The sequence below is a fragment of the Trichechus manatus genome, unplaced genomic scaffold (genome assembly GCF_000243295.1).
Source record: "Trichechus manatus latirostris isolate Lorelei unplaced genomic scaffold, TriManLat1.0 scaffold00108, whole genome shotgun sequence".
In the NCBI taxonomy this organism is placed as follows: Eukaryota; Metazoa; Chordata; class Mammalia; order Sirenia; family Trichechidae; genus Trichechus; species Trichechus manatus.
Window position 1 is genome coordinate 4,333,287 of NW_004444044.1, and position 17,969 is coordinate 4,351,255.

A 17,969-nucleotide genomic window follows, 5' to 3' on the forward strand; every position below is an offset into this window, starting at 1 on the left:
TGAGTCCCTGAGTGGTGCAAATGGTTAAGGGCTCAGCTACTAAATGAAAGATTGGTAGTTTAAATCTACCTAGAGGAACCTCAGAAGAAAGTCGTGACAACCTACTTCAGAAAGATCACAGCCATTGAAAATTCTATGAAGCACAATTCCACTCCGAAACACATGGAGTTGCCATTCCACCTATACTACCCTTAATTTACTTACAGTTCCTTAAATATGGCTGTCTGTGTGTCTCCAAGACCACCCACATACTTAGTGATTTGCTAGAAGGACTCACAGGACTCAACATATAGTTGTACTCAATATTAAGGTTTACTATAGCAAAAGGATAAATGATAGGATCAGATGGGAAAAAAACAACAACAACACAAAACCAAGTGGAGTCTGAAGAAATCCACATCGCAGGCATCTTTATGTTCTTTTTTTCCTGTAAGAGAGCACATTTTTAGTATGATCCTTTCTTTAGCAATGAAAACTGCAGTCACATGTATGTCATGTTTCTGCCCATGGAAGTCCAGTGGAGGATTCAGTGCCCACCATTTTTACTGGGGGGCTGGTCATGTAGGCAACCTCTGTCTAGCATGTCCCCTAAATCCAGAATTTCAGAAGGAAAGTAGGTATTCAGCATAAGTCACATTGTTTGTACAGTCTAGGCACAGTGAGCTACCCTTATTTGTTAGGGAATTGAAGGAGGAACATTCTTGAAATTCAAGTTCCCAGATCAACCTTGCAAGCAGGCTCTTCTAAAGACAACATCCTCAGGTCTGCTATATTAATTCTTTTCTGTACAATGCTATACACTTCTCTGTCTAAACTTATTTATTTTATTCTCTGTGGAGCACCTACAAGGAGCTCTGGTGGCACAGTGGTTAAAGCGTTCAGCTGCTAACTGAAAAGTGTGCAGTTTGAACCCACCAGCTGTGCCGCGAGAAGAAGATGTGGCAGTCTGCTTCTGTTAAAAGTTAAAAAAAAAAAAAAAAAAAAACCAAACCCATTGCCGTTGAGTCAGTTCTGACTCACTGCAAAGGTTAGAGCCTTGGAAACCCTATGGGGCAGTTTTACTATATTGTTTAGGGTCAAACTCCTACTTGCTCTTTTTGAAACTTTTAAGATAAAGTTAAGTCTTTCATCTTTTGTTTTTTCACAAAACCTGGCATAAAGGCACTCACAATTTTTAAAGCATGTTGTTATTGTTGTTACTTGCCTTCGAGTTTCTTCCAACTCACAGTTGCTCTATATACAACAGAATGAAACACTACTTGATCCTGCGCCATTCTCACAATCATTATTAGGCTTCAGCCCTTATTGCATATACTGGGGCAATCCATCTCATTGAGGGTTTCCCTCTTTTTTGCTGACCCCCTACTTTACCAGCATGATGTCCTTCTCCAGGGTCTTTTCCCTCCTGATAACATGTCCAAAGTATGTGAGACAAAGTCTCACCACCCTTGCTTCTAATGAGCATTCTGGCTGTTCGTTCTTCTGGCAGTCCATGGTTGTGATGGTTAAGATAGTGTGTCAGCTTGGCTGGGCCATGATTCTCAGTGTTTTAATGTAATCACTCCCATGATTCAATATACTGTGAGTAGCAAATCAGATGAAAGGGAGTCTCCTTGGGGGTGTGGCCCGCATCTGTATATAAGCAGACGTTCTGGCTTTTTGCTCTCTCTGGATCCTGTGGCTGCTTCCTATCGTCTCATCTCCTGTTCTTGGGACTTGAGCTGGCAGCTTGTCTGGCGAACCTGGGATTTGTTGATCTGCACAGCCTGTGAGCGGGAGCCCTGCTCTCCCACCTGCTGATCTTGGGCTTGCCAGCTTCTGCAGCTCTGTGACTCGGGAGAGGCCTCTACCCTGATCCACGGACTTGGGACGTTCTAGCCTCTACAATCACGTGAGCTGTTTCCTTGATATAGTCTCTCTCTCTATATATATCTATCCACTTTACTGGTTTTGCTTCTCTAGAGAACCCAGCCTAAGACAATACTGTGTTCAAAATTCTTTGCCAACACCACAATTCAAAGGCATCAATTCTTTTTCAGTCTGCCTTATTCATTGTCCAACTTTCACGTGCATATGAGGCGATTGAAAACACTATGGCTTGGGTGAGGCATGCCTTAGCCCTTAAAGTGACATCTTTGCTTTTTTAACACTTTAAAGAGAATTTTTTGCAGCAGATTTGTCCAATGCAATGAGTCGTTTGATTTCTTGACTGCTGCTTCCATGTGAGTTAATTGTGAATCCAAGTAAAATGAAATCCTTGGCATCTGCAATATTTTCTCTCTTTATCATGATGGTGCTTATTGGTCCAACTGTGAGAATTTTAAAGCATACTTAACACTTTATTGCACTTCCCATTCATACCTCTCTAACCAGAGTAGAGGGTGTAGTAACTGGCAAGGATAAACAACATAGTAAACTTTTTTGACTGAATTGTTTAATGTATTAATAAGAGTATAAATTAATGACAGCATCCTGCTTTGTGAACAGAAGTTTATTAATTTTATATTGAATTGTTAATTATTTTTAGAATGGAAACTAGCTGGAGCATAGACAATTTGGAATAGTGAATGATTTAGAAAGAATATTCATTTAGCTAAATTTTTTTCTTGCATTTGTTGTTGTTGTTGTTGATGGCCATCTATTCAAGAGACAGACTTGGTTAGACTCCTTAATTTTCACAAAAGGGGTTTGGCTTTACTATTGATTTAGTTTACTTTTTCATTGCCTATGATGGTGCTCTTATGGTATTTTACCAGAGAATACAATTACCTGTTACCAAGAAATTTAGGGCGAAAAATACTATATTTCATCCTCGGCTTAAGTAGACTATTAGAGAGAACCGAGCCCTGGTGGTGCAGTGGTTAAGAGCTAAGGCTGCTAACAAATAGGTTGTCAGCTTGAATCCACCATCCGCTTCTTGGAAACCTGATAGGCAGTTCTAGTCTGTCCTATAGAGTTGCTATGAGTCAGAATTGACTCAATGGCAATGGGTTTGGTTTTGGTTTATTAGAGAGAACAGGGCGCCCCGGTAGCAGCAATGGTCAAGTGCTCGCTGCTAACTGAAAGGTTAGAAGTTTGAATCCACTAACCGCTCTGTGGGGGAAAGATGTGGCATCTGCTTCTGTAAAGACTACAGTCTTGAAAATCTTACAGGGCCGTTCTGCTCTGTCCTATATGGTCGCTATGAGTTGGAGTCAATGGCAACGGGCTTTTGGGTATTAGAGAGAACAGAGTCCCTGGCTGGCTGCTAACTGAAGGTTGGAAGTATGAGTCCACCCAGCAACACCTCAGAACAAAGGCCTAGTGATCTACTTCCAAAAAATCGGCCATTGAAAACCCTATGGAGCACAGTTCTACTCTGATACATATGGGGTTGCTATGAGTTGCAATCGACTTGACAACATCTGGGCTTTTTTTGGTATTAGAAAGAACTGCGTATTTGGATCATGCTGTCCTACCTTCTCATAGAAATGTCTTCAACCAGCTGTCAATTAGATCATTATATCTACAAGAGCCCTGGTGGTGCAGTGGTTAAAGTGATCAACTGCTAACAGAAAGGTTGGCGGTTTGAAACCACCAGTGGCTCCATGGGAGAACGATGTGGCAATCTGCTTCCACAGAGATTTACAGCCTTGGAAACCCTATGGGTTTGTCACAGTAGGTTTGGTTTTGTATCTACAGTTTACATTGAGGACATTGATTAGAAACACCAAATGGCACCAGTTCTGAATTTCCCAAAGATTTATTTTCAAGAATGCCATTTACGTATTACATAATTACTCTGACAGGAAGCCCATATTAAAAATACTTTTCAGAATTTGTCAAGAAAATGTTTTCCTTTCTTGAAGAAATAGTATGCTTTGTTTTTCTTATAGAGTGCATATATATGCTTCTGTTTTTTTCTTTAGCTGATAGGAAGTCTAGAGAAAATTTTAAGTAACTAAATAGACTTCACTGTTATGTGACTACTTACTTCTCTTCTCCATGGACTTATCTTCCCTGGCCTTAATTTTTCAATAATAAACTTCCAAAATAATTTTAATTTGGTTTAGACCTAGTTTTTTAAAAGAATTACATGGCCATAAACATGCATTTTAATATAAATATATCTACCTCAGAAATAATTTTTCACAATTCAATTAAACATTTATTGGGCACCTACTGTGTGTCGGGCACTGTAAGTATAAAAATAAATGACATATGAGTCAAAGAAGAGATTAAAAATGTTGTGAGGGTGGGGGATGGGGGTAGGGTCTTGACTGTGTGTATAAGGCAACCTCTTTTCCCATGTCTTAATCTCAAGGAAGGGATATTCATTAGGGTCTCACCCCTTACCTCTGCATATCCTTCCCTGTGGAGTGACTGATTGGTAAGGCAAGAAGAAGGAAACGAGCATTCATGGTACAGTGTTTCCTTTGTTCCCTTTGGAGCCAGCTTACCCTCAGGAGGCTTCTATTCTTCTCTGCCCCTCTGCAACATAAGTTTCACAGGGCAAGGCTCTGCCCAACATGGAGGCATATGGTGTCCAGCGTTGCCTGTGGTGGTTCAAACTATCAAATTCTGGGGGCCAGGTTTAGGAATCCTCCCTAAGTCATGTTCTCCAATCTAGCCAATTTATTAGTAAAGTTGGTATTTTGATCTTTATGTTTCAGACTCCAGAATCTGTTAATTTGTTCTAAAGTCAGGCCTGAACCAAGGATGTAATTTTTAGGCCTCTTAAATTCCAACATGAAATACAGTAATGTAGAAATAAGAATTAAGTATCACAATTTTTCCAACCTCCCAAAGATAAACACTGTTAATATTTTAGCATATTTTCTTATAGTATTTTCTATATGTAAGTTTACAAACACTTTAAACCAGAAGATAATTGTTGTAGGTTCATCTTTATAATTTTATACCTAGAAGAGTTGATATATTAATAAGCTAATGATTGTTTTGTGCATAAATGCAATTTTCTTCTATAATTCCATAAAATCACATAATGCTTACAATTTTTTTGACAGCAAAGAATGGAAATGAGCATAAAGTTTAGCTGGCAGAAAATTTTATATATTTGAAGGAGGAATAGCAGCTATGATTTTTCTGGCATCTGGTTAAGATTTTGTAGTTTTTGTAGTGATGTTGGCAAGCTGATGTGAATAAATTGTCAGCTAGGCAAAGACTCTACTAGGAGTGTGAGTAAAGATATAATATTTATGCATTAAATGCTAGGTCATGTTTGGTAAAGTAGAGGTTCAATAAAAATGAGGGAACTCCTCAATGAGATGGGTTGACACAATAGCCACAACAAAAGACTCAAACATACCAATAATCATGAAGATGGTGCCTGACCAAGCAATGTTTCATTCTGTTATACATAAGGTTGTCATGAGTCAGGGCCGACTCACTGGCAACTAACAATAACAACAAGATATTTGCAAGTAGAGTGTAGGTCTGGCATAAGAGTATGTCTACTTCTAGATGTAGGAAATTTGTAGATCTGTTTTTTTTTTTTTTTAAAGAATAGTGTTGGAGTAATCTTAGTGCTTCTAAGGAGCCACATAATCATAATAATCAGTTGTGTTACTTATGCAATCATCAGTGCCAGTCTCATAATCAATGGTAGTATCACAAAATGTGATAGGGTTGAAAGTCATAGTGTCATCAGTTGTGATGTGTGAATCTGTTATAATGACAGTTTGTGGAATTGTGGTGTGGAGTGTGGAGAAATCAGATGTTGTGGTGGAAAGAAGAGTGTCGGTACGATCAGGAATGGTCACAGTAGGGGCTGATGTGCTGGGGGTAGCAGATGAAGTGGTGCCAGATTCAGTTGCGGTAGCCTATGGAGTGAGCACAGGTGAAGAAGAGCCAGAAGTAGTGGTAGTGCAGTAATTGAGGAAAGAGGTGCAGTCATAATGGTAGCTAATGAAGCAGAGGCAGAAGCTGCAGTGCTGGCTGTCTCAGTGTGGTGGAAGTGGTTGTAGGTGTAGTTGTAGTAGCAGCAGCAGTAGGGATAGCGGATGTGATGGCAGGTTTTGTGGTTATTGAAGAGCCTGAGGTGTTTATGACTGTGGATGAAGGGCTGGTGAAAGACTTGGTAAATGAAGACTGTGAACTGGCAACAGTAGTGCTGGTACTGTCTATAGGTAGAATACTTGCAGAAGATTTATTTGTTACAGGGATTATTGTAGAGATAGCAGACATAAGAGTAGTGATAAAAGCAGGTGTTACAGCATGTGTTACAGTAGTTGTGGTAAGAAATAGTGGCAATAGGTGTTAGTAGAGTTGGAAGCTACTGATATAATGGTTGTGGAAGTAATGAATGAAGGACTGGAAGTGGCCTCTGACATAATGTTTCTAGAGAGGATTGGGACATTAGGTATGGTAATGGCCAGAGATGTTTCATTTTCAGCAGAACTGGTTTCAGATGTGGTCAGGGATACAATGACTGAGGGGAATGAAGAGGTAGCGGGAGGTGTTGTAGTGACAGATGGCTGGGTAGCGGTAACTGCTGTACTATCCAAGGGCTCATTTGTGGTCATAACATCAAATGTCAGAACTTCAGAAGCATCAGAGTCCAAGGCACAGAGGTAAATATGTATTGAAAAGAATTTCATCTGTGGTGGGAGTGATAGATAAGGATGAGAATGCAGAAGAAGTTGAATATGTAAGAGTAGTTGCTGTAGTGACACCTGTGGCAGGAGGTTTGAAGGCACTTCCAGTCTGGGAGGGAGCAGTGATTGAAGATGTAATGCTTGGAGACTTCCTGGTTGTAATAGAGGTTGTAATACCAGCAGTAGGTATGGCGGTGGTTATTATGGGTAGGGATGTGACTGTGGAAAGTGAATCTTCAATAGTTGCTTGAGTGTGGAGGGCATCTGATACTCTGACAGTAATCAATACATTTGGTGCTGAGGATACTGGTTTAGAGGTTGTTGGATTTAGACTTGGTGGCAACTTTTCAGGTCAAAGAGTATGAAGTATCACTGGACAACAATGATGGTGTGAGCCAGGTCTAGGTTTAAATACAGACTTTTGATGAATTTTGTGTGGGTAATGTTGATGCTTTTTACCAGGTTGACTTGGACGATGTTTGTGTGAGCCAGGGCTTGAGCAGGTTTTTGATGATGAAGATGAAGTGGGCCAGGATACGGTTTTTGTACAGAAGGATGCCAGAGTGAAGGCATCTTTGGAAGAAGTTTTGGTTGGCCAGGATGATGATGCCAATAGCTACGTTGGTGAGGTCTCAGATGATGACATTGATGTTTTACCTTTTTATTTCTCTGTTTTGCAATTGCTTTCGCCTTAGGATTTCCTAGAATAGATAGTTTACTTATGGGTTTATTAAAATTTTGTTCTGAGGGCCCAGTCTGATGATGTATGGGAACATTTGGGTGAGTTTTCATTTGAATGAGTTGTTGCTTCAAAGGAGGATGTTCATGCGACTTTGAGTGATCCAAGATACTCTGTGAACCTAGTGCTTGGGCCTTTGTTTGGCTTTGACCTTTCCAGTAATGATTCAGTGCTAATGATGGTTTTGGTACTTTTAAGTTTTGTGGAAATTTGGTGCCAGAGTGAGATTTAGATTTCTGAAATAACATTTTAGCCATTTTGCTACAGTGAGATTTGCTTCGGTGTTTTTTTTGAGCTGTTGAATTCCTATGATTTGGAAGTTGGTGGCTATTTTGTTGAGGAGGATTTTGTTGGCCAGATGTCTGATATCTTTGCATAGTTTATTCAGGTCTCTGTTTACTAGGTTGTTGTTTTGCCTTTTTAGTGCTGTTTTGTCTGTTTGCACTAGTTTTAGGTTTTGTGTTTCCAGATTGTTTTTATTTATTAGTATTTAAATGATATTTTCTTTACTTTTTTTTTTGTACAGCAGTTTTCATTTCATTGGATTGTTTATTCATGGTTAAATTTTTATGAAGTTCTGATGTTTTCTGTTGATCTAATGCTTGTGGCTTAATTTTACCAGTTGAAGCAGCTGGTGGGTTGGGTTGTTTTGGGTCTTGTTGACTATCAATACCATAGGGAGATTGGGATTCCCTTGGTAACTCTTTTGTTTTGACAGGGAGAATTTTGGTAGTTCTATATCTTTTGCTGCCAGTTGAAATCTTACTCTTTAGGGAGCGGTAGCTCTTCTTTCTGCAGGAGATTTTTGACCAAGATTTGTTTGGCCAGGTTGCTGATGTCTAGGCTCAGTGAGGTAAGGCCATTGTATACCAGATTTTTCATTTGTAGGTTTTGCTCCTGTAAGTACAGATCGTTTCCTTTGAGGCCTTTGTTGTCCAAATGGTTTTGGTTCAACTAATGCACTTGACTTAATTTTGGGCTGAATATTTCTTTGATAAAATGAAAAGGAGTTGGTTCTGTCAACTTCAGAGAGACTGTAGGTACTTTTGTGGGCTCTTGATTTTTTAGGTAACTTTTGAGCAACCTGGATTGTGTCTATTTTGGTATTACTAGAACTTGTTTTCACTGATGAGTTCAAATTCTTTTGTGATAGGGCACTATTTTCTTGGGTAGGAGGACTTAATCTAGATTTTGCCTTTTCCAATCTCCTTGATGTGGTGTGATTTAAATGGGCTTGGGAAGCACCAGATCTTTGTTGAGCTGATGGATTTGATTGCATTGGAATTAGGCTGGCTTTAAATGAGGACGCTGCAAGCTGAGGTAAAACTGCATTCTGAGGAAATGGATTCACTTGTGCTCTGCTTTTCAGCTTTTGTCTTTCCTGGGTCCTCCTAGACTGTAAAAAGCAAGAGGGAAATCAGTAAGCATGTGTAATATTACCATTTAATTTTTCACGAGTAGAAAGTTGTGAGAAATTTTCTTTCCTGATTAAGTAGAACCCCAGTATTATTTAATAACAATGTATATAGTTTTCTCTCTTTTTCAATTTGCCTATTTTACTGGGCTTATATATTTGGTTGAGAAAAGATCTACATGTCCCTAATATTGCTCCCAGTAATGACTTCCAAATAAAGACCAGAAGATATCAATGGTACTCAAACTATAGCATGGATCAGTCACCTGAAGAACTTGATAAAACATAGATTTCTAGGTCCCACTCTAGATTTCTGATTCAGAAAATCTGGGTTTGGGCCTAAGAATTTGCATTTCTAAACAGTTCCCAGTTGCTGCTGGTTTTGGGACATCACTTTGAGAACCAAAACCCTCAGTGAGATGGGTTGACACAATAGCCTCAACAATGGGCTCAAACATTTCAAAGATCATGGAGATGGCACAAAACCAGACAACATTTCGTCCTGTTATACACAGGGTCGCCATGGGTTAGAGCTGACACAACAGCAACTAACACCAACAATGTTCCAGTAATTAACCTGAGACTCATTATTCTGCTGATTTGCAATTTTCTGAGATTCATTTTTCTTTACAGTCTTAGGATTTTGTTCAGGTGTTCATTACATGGTTATATAAAGAAACAAATTATCCCTTTTCTTCCAATAGCCTGTTTTTTTTCTATTCTACCGCTTTTACTAGTCTCCCAACATATCCCATAGACTATTCAGAAACAAATTTATCTTTTCTTTATCACCAATCTCACTGTTTCCTTTAGAATAGTTCACTTTTCTTGAATAAAGAACATATTTCTAACTTGCTCATTTGTCCGTGTTCAATAATTCAATCTTGTCTTCTCTCCTTCAGTTTTGCTAACCTTATACTGTGTTTTAACTACATAAAACCACATGCCATTCTCAAGACATATTCTGTGTCTTATAATGCTACTCTTTTCCTTACGTTATGCCATTTCCTTTGCTTGAAATCCTGTTAGTTCTCATTTCCTCCTGTCAAAACCTGTACTTTTTTTCAAGATCTAACTTCAATGTTACAACCTCTATAATGCTATTCTGAGCTTTCCTGTCAGAAGTGATCCAGTGAAATCTCCTAACACTTTGTTAATTGCACTTTAACATGCTGCCTAGAACTAAGATTTTCTGTCTGTCTGGGAGACAATATGATACAATGGGTAAGAGCTCAGGTCCCAGAGTCACTGCCTGGATTTAAAGCTTGGCTCTGTCACTTACCAGATGGTTACCTTGGGCTAGCTGTTATCTCTTAACTATTTGTTAGACTCTTCCCGGATCATATTGCTTCTACTATTGCCCTGTTCAGGTCCTTATCAGTGGTTGCCTTGACTATTCCTGTAGCCTTCTGTGATGGTTTATTTTATGCTTTAACTTGGCTAGGCTGTGACGCCCAGTTGTTTGGTCAAACACTAGTTGCCGTAGTAGTAGTTGTTGTTGTTAGTTCCCGTTGAGTCAGATTAAATAATTTGGCCTGAAGTGAAGCAGATTATCCTCCATAATGTGGTTGGGCTTCAACCAATCAGTTGAAGGCCTTAGGACCAAAAAAGAGTTTTCCAACGATATAGTCTGCCTTCAGACTATAAATAGACATTTTCCCAGAATTCTCTCCCCTCCTTACTCTTCCCATTGCCTGACCTACATATTTTGGGATGTGAGCCTGAAGAAATTCCCAGCCTGTTGCCTGGCCTACAGATTTTGAACTTGCTAGGCCCCATAATCATGTGAGCCAATCTTTTAAAATAAATCTCTCTCTCTATATATATATGTTCACATCTCACTGGTTATGTTTCTCTAAAGAACCCTGACTAAGACACTGCTCTTGAAGAACTTACAGTTCAGTCATGCATTTGAGAAATATTAATTCATGTTATTATTTTAAATAAAGGCTCTGATAAGTCCCACACAAGAAATTAAATTTATTTAACTGAGGGTGTCAAAGTTATTTAACCACAGGAATCCCTCTTGTTTTTATCATCTACAAACCATATAGACCCAGTATTCTATGAAATGCCCTTCAGAAAATGTTGCAGATAACATTTTAATAAATGCTAAATAATATTTTAAATCTGAAATATTTTATGTCCTTTTTTATGTGGTCTCTTCTTGTCTCTTTAATATTTGAAATGAATTATGCTAATTTATTTTATAAAATACTGATAATATATCCTGTTCAGTTCTTTTTCTTAAAAAATTTCAGTCATTCAACAAATATTTTTTAATTATGTATTTTTTTTAGGCAATCTTCTAGATAAAGGAAACAGAATAAGTTCACATTCTCTTAGAACTTATAAACATTTATTTAAACAAAGTTTAATAGCTATTAAATAATTCCCTGTTTTTTTGAGTGAGTGAGTTGCAAAATTGATCATGTGTTCCCTCATACTCTTATCAATACTAAGCCTGGTCATAGTGGCAATACTAACTCAGTGAACAAACTATTTCTCTTGCACTGTCATCAGAGAAGTCTGACCACAGTCACGTTAAAATATTTTCAGTGTAAGTACCATTTTCCTAAACTGTATGATTTTTTAATGTAACATTTCAGTCTTTAAAAAGTTTGTTGAAGTTTTCATACTTTCGGGGGTATTAACTTTGCTTCATATAAAAAGTAGTGAAATAAAATCCAATAGTTCTAAATAATTTAAAATTTCTTCATTAACATTTTAAGATGTTTTAGTCCTTGAAAAGATTAAAGAGAGATCAATATTCTGGTTGCTCATTAAGCACTTAATATAGCTCACTTGCTCTGCCTCCCTGAATACTGGATCATAAACTACTTGGGGCAAAGGCAGCAAGGGAGGGAGGGAGATCAAGGACTTTGGATTTCTGGTGGTTATACCAAAAGCACCACCCTAGATAGGAAATGTAAGGTATTACTCTTTTCTTGTTCTTACTAAAAGCAAAGGAGGGTAGTGGTGTCTCTTTTTGTGGAAAATCATTTCCACAAATGCTTTTTTATCCTTGCATTAAAAATATTAATTCTTAACTTTTTCAAAGAATATTTCAGAGATTCCGTGAGAATGAATAGAAGAGTCTAATTTTACTATAAGTGCTATCTTAATTTCCCCAAACAAATCTTGATACCACTGGACACCAGACTCTATGAAGTAATGAGAAGAATATGTGCAAAACTTTTCTTAGACATTCAGTGTCCACCAGTGGAACACGTATAATCTCACAGACTTGAGAAAGTATTGCAAACAGATAGGGCAATAATATTGAAAAATGTCAAGTATAAAGTGATAAGGAAATGCAAAGCTAATAATGAAGTAAAATAATTGAGTATTGAATTTGAATGTATTGTGGTTTGATATACAGCATATAAGTTTTGGATGAGTCCAGAAACAATTTATGATTTAAAATCCAATATAGACATAGACAGCCCAACCATCCTTACCGAGAAGCCGGTCACCAGCATTAAGAGACCTAACAGCAGGCACAGCGCCCTCATGCTTTCTGCTGTTCCTTGGAAACAGGCACAAAGATGGCACATTCTCAACTGTGGTGGAAGATACTATGGGTTCGACCAAGAATTGTTGTCTTCATAGAAGAAAGAATTCCGAAATCAACATGAATCATGATTATTAAAATCCTGGTAGGAGAATATATCTACAAAAATTTGAAGAGCTTTTGAATACTGAGGAAGACATGAAATATAAATGGAAAGAATCACCATTATGATTATAATATATTGTTCATAGATTGAGAGTAGGTATTTTTGCTTTAGTGGAAAATGAGTTGATTGAATTTTTAAATTCTAAAAAAAATCCATCATTGTTTTCAAATATAATATAAACATTATTTCAGAATCAAATATAAAAGATATGTGGATTTCCTCCAGCATTTAATGGTCTAAATCAAACTTCCTTGGCATCGTAGTTAAGAGCATCAACTTTGGAACCAGAGAGCTTGGCTTTCCTACAAACTAGCTAAGTGACATTGGTTAATGTGATTTCCTTTTCTGTGTCTCAGCTTTTTTATATGTAAAATGGGGGTAATATTAGTACCTATCCAAGGATGGATCCAGATTTTGTGACCTAAAGCTTATATAATTTTGGGAGCTTCCTTTAAGAAAGGTACATAAAATATCTTTTTAGAAATTCTCAAAATATATGACCATTGAACACATTGCTAGGGCCTCTAATGAAACGTTATTAGCTTTCCTGAAATCTGCATTTCTACCAACCTCTCTGGGTTTCTGGAAGGATTAAATCAGGTAACATATTTAAAGCACTTTAGAATAGTGCCTGGCATGTCTTCAGTGCTATGTAAAAAAATTACCACTCTATTATTAGGTTATATTATCAAGACCCTTGATGTAATTAAAAAACTTCCCCTGAATTGAGAATCCTTTGTTTAGTATAATCATAGCTTATGAGAACTGGAAGGAATGAAAGTTATTATCAGGTTTGTTCTGTGTATCTAGTTTGATATAAAGGCATCTCCTTCCCCAGAAGATAATCTTAACCATTTTATAAATGGGAGCCAACATTTAATGAGTTCTTATCATGGAGCCCTGGTGACACAGTGGTTAAGAGCTCAGGCTGCTAACCAAAAGGTCGGCAGTTTGAATCCACCAGCCGCTCCTTAGAAATCCTAAGGGGCAGTTCTACTCTGTCCTATAGGGTCCCTATGAGTCAGAATTGACTCTATGGTGATAGGTTTTTTGTTTTTTATCATGGACCAGTTCTGGATTTAGTGCTTCATACAGATTATCTCGCACAATCTTCTCAATAGCTCTATAAAATACTATTATTATCCCATTTTATCTATTAACAAACTGAAGAAGAGAGTTTAAGTAACTTTGAAAGAGTAATAAAGCTTATTAGTAGCACAGCCAGTATACGAACCTAGGAATTCAAAGCCCTGATTTCTGTACTTCCTCTCAAATGGCTTGATTTGACTTGGTGGTAATTTTGGAAAGGATGTCCCCTCCCATCCTTCCATCCACCCTCCTCACCCCCTCCCCCCTTCCCAACCCTGTACTTTCCACAACATTGAAAAAAAAGCATGCTGGAACATATTTCTCAATTGCACTTGTTTACAAGCCATCTAAGATGTTATTCCTGGTAAAGTGTTTGCCTGAAAATCAAGATTTAGGCAATAATATAAGGGATATTCAGCACTTATTTTTATCATTTATGTTGTTGTTGTTGTTAGGTGCCATTAAGTCGGTTCCAACTCATAGTGATCCTATGTACAACAGAAAGAAATACTGCCTGGTCCTGTGCTGTCCTCACAATTGTGGCTATATCTGAGCTCATTGTTGCAGCCACTATGTCAATCCATCTCATCCAGGGTTCTTCCTCTTTTTCGTTGACCCTCTACTTTACCAAGCATGATGTTCTTCTCCAGGGTCTGATCCCTCTGGATAACATGTCCAAAGTACATGAGATGAAGTCTCGTCATCCAAAAGAGCATTCTGGCTGTACTGCTTCCAAGATAGATTTGTTCGTTCTTCTGGTAGTCTATGGTATATTCAATAATCTTCACCAACACCATAGTTTAAAGGTAGCAATTCTTCTTCTGTCTTCCTTATTGATTGTCCAGCTTTCATATGCATGTGAGGAGATTGAAAATACCATGGCTTGGGTAAATATCATTTATATTTACTCTTAATTATAACACAGATAAACTTGATACAATAGTTTTGACTTCAGAAAAAAGTGAAGTCTAAATCAACACTCCCCCATTCCATTAGGACAGGTAGTCAATACATGTGGTCAGTAGTTAAGTATGTTATTTGACATTAGAAGTTTAGGAAGAGATGATGAGAGATACATGTTAAGTAGGGACAAACATTTCCAAATAATACCCCCATGAGATCTTGAGTGCTTTTCTCTAGAATGTTCTTCTTTTTCATACTCAAATGCATATATGTGATTTGAAAGAAAAATAACATCAACTCATTAACCCTTGAAAATAATAAGCTTAAGGGTTTGAGCCTGGATCTGTATTCAAAATCATCTACATGTGGATCTCAAGACCCTACCTGAGTGGGATTCTTTCTCCCTGATCACTTATCAGAAAGAGTCCCATCAGCCCCTGTGCTTGGACTTCTTCAAACCCAGGAGACACAGAACAACAAGGAGGCAAGTGAGGGGCCAGGAGAGGATAGATGGCTCTTATAGCCCTTCTACTTGATTCATATGGATGTAGGAGAAAGGTTGTGTCTGTAGGGAGGCATTTTGCTCAGACAAAGAATAGATAGTTCCTTCTGATGGAACTTGGCAGTTATTTTTACACATCCATTCTTCCGGAAGAACTGAGTTGTGACTTAGTGTAAAAACAGCTTGGGGGCAGTATCTGTCCTCCTCCAACCCCACAAGGGGGAAGGAGAACCAAGATCAACAATGCAAGGCTGACTCCCATGAAGTGGAAGCCAGACAAGCCTCCTCTCTCTGTCATCTTTACTAATTCTGACACCAACCATCCCTCGCACAGCACTATCTACTTCTCTACTGGGTTAGATAATTCATTGCAATGGCCGCACATAACTCACAGATCATACTCTCCATCATGAACTTTATTAGGGAAGTAACAGGTTACAATTCAGGCTCAGGAACACTCAGGATACAGTTCTTCCATCAAGACAGCCTCTTCCCAGCAGTGCTCAAAGGCACGCCTCTCCTTGGCCCTAGGCCTCTCCCCAAAGGCACTCAGCTTTCTCTCTCCATGGGCTGGGAAGCCCAACACACTGTCTCCTGCTGCTGTGTCTCTGCTGCTAGATCTCTCCTGCCACACCATTTCTCACTGTCTTCAGGGTTACAGCTTGCTCGTTCTCTCTCTCTCTCTCTGTCTCCTGCTTCCAGGAGCTTCTCAGTGCAGGGATCCCGGGTCCAAAGGACACACTCTCTGCTCCTGGCTTTTCTTCTTTGGTGGTGGTAAGATCCTCCTTTCTGCTCTGGAATTAGCTCTCTTTTAAGGCTAAACTTACCAATCCCCTTGGAGGGCCACAATTACTGTATCACACAGTCCTGCTCAGTCACCTGGGTGGGAGTTACAAGATCACGGCTAGAAAGTCCACAGACAAAAATAATTAATTGAACCACACTCAGTGAGTTGGATTGGCTGGAGTACAAAAGTTATATTGGCATTCAGGTTTTATTTTATGCACTAATACTTTTAGGTAATTGGTGGTGTCTGAAATACCAACCTCTCCTCTCTTCTGATGGAGATATTGTTGTCTTTATCAGCCAGATTCCTTATAGAGCTGCTCAGTTGCTCCAAGTTATTAGTTAATATCAGTAAAATCTGACTTAAAATACAGCCACAAAAAATGGTTCAGGGATATCAAAACTGATTTCATTCATGCAACGAGCACTTAATGACGTATTTTTATGGGCCAGTCAGTACCCTATAGGACAGAGTAGAACTGCCCCATAGGGTTTCCAAGGAGTGGCTGGTGGATTTGAACTGTTGACCTTTAGGTTAGCAGCCATAGCTCTTAACCACTGCACCGACAGGGCTCCAACCTTTGGGTATATCATATTTTCACTCAGCATGCTAGTTGATAGCATTTCTTTTAGTTTGTCCTGTGATTAAAGGTCTACATAGAAAGCTTCCTGTTGTGAGATCTTTCATGCTAGTTCTTTTACATAATAGATACATAATGCTTTAAGTAGCTTCCTAAGATTTCATATCAAAAGCAACTCAGCTTCTATCATTTTATAGTATTCTCTCTTTTATTTAAAAATGATATATGTCCACTAATAATACTTATCACACTTAGCCTTTGGTAATGTATGTGTGTCTACTTCTCATACTAATTTTGAGACAGATTTTATATCTTTTTCATCTTTGTGTCCTCTGTGGCACTTTGCATAGAACTTTATGGCACAATGTAGATGTTCTACCTATTAGTTATTTGCTAGAATAAATAGATCCCAAAGTGATTAATGGATCATACTCGAGAGAGATTTATTTATTTGCTTCAAGACTGGTGTTCTATGTCAGTGGGCAGCTTTCCTTCATGTAGTGTCACTACAATATGGGCAGAGATGGCAATGATTTAGACAAAGTGCAGGAGTGGCAAGAGCGGTGAGATTCTAGATATATTTGAAGGTAGAATCAATGAGGTTTGCGAATAAATTAAACGAAGCAATTGAGAGAAAGAGAGGAGTTATGATTTTTGGCTTGATTCACTGGAAGGCTGGAATTACCTTTAATTGAGATAGAGGAGTGTGTATGTGTGTGTGTGTTTATGTGATAGAGAAGGAGATCACAAGTTCCAGACATGTATATTTTCAGGCCTGAAAATATGATTGCACTCTTTCAGCATTGCTAATTTTATCTTTATTTTCAAACTCTGGAGCTATTCTAATTCAATTACATTTATGGTTTTCTTGTTCAGTAGAGAATTTCCCCTTATTTGTCAGCTTCTCATTTTCCGGACACCCTATCACATCGTCTGAGATCGAACCTCTCAAATCATATGCCCTCCTGAAGACATTCATTACTACTGTGTCCTTTTATTGATCTTTATTTTGCAGCTAGTGAAGACTAGATAGTGTCATATTTCTTGTGTTTTTTTTTTTTTTTCCTACTGTTTTTTGTCTCTTTCTATAGATTCCTGGGGACATTGGTGGTTCAGTGGTAGAAGTCTTGCCTTTCATGCGGAAGACCTGGATTTGATTCGGAGCCAATGCACCTCATGTGCAGCCACAACTCATCTCTCCGTGGCGGTTTGTGTTGCTATGATGCTGAACAGGTTTCAGTGGAGCTTCCAGACTAAGACAGACTAGGAGGAAGACCTGGTGATCTACTTCTGAAAATCAGCCAATGAAAACTCTATGGATCCCAACAGTCTGATCTGCAACCAAACATGGGAATGGCACAAGATCCAGCAGCATTTCATTCTATTGAGCATGGGGTTGCCATAAATTGGGGCCAACTCAACAGCAGCTAACAACAATAGATTACTAATCATAGATAGGGTCTACGTATATACGTATATTTTCACAGGGGCACTGTAGTGTCCAAAACTTGGATATAGTAGCTTATATTTTTTGAAGCCATTGTATTCTGGCACCTGTGACTCCTTCTAAAGGCAACATATATAGTTAGCAAATGAGTACAGATTTTCAATGTTTCAAATATGTTAGTATTCCTCAATTAACCAAAATACAGATGAAATAAATGACACAGCCTGTATCT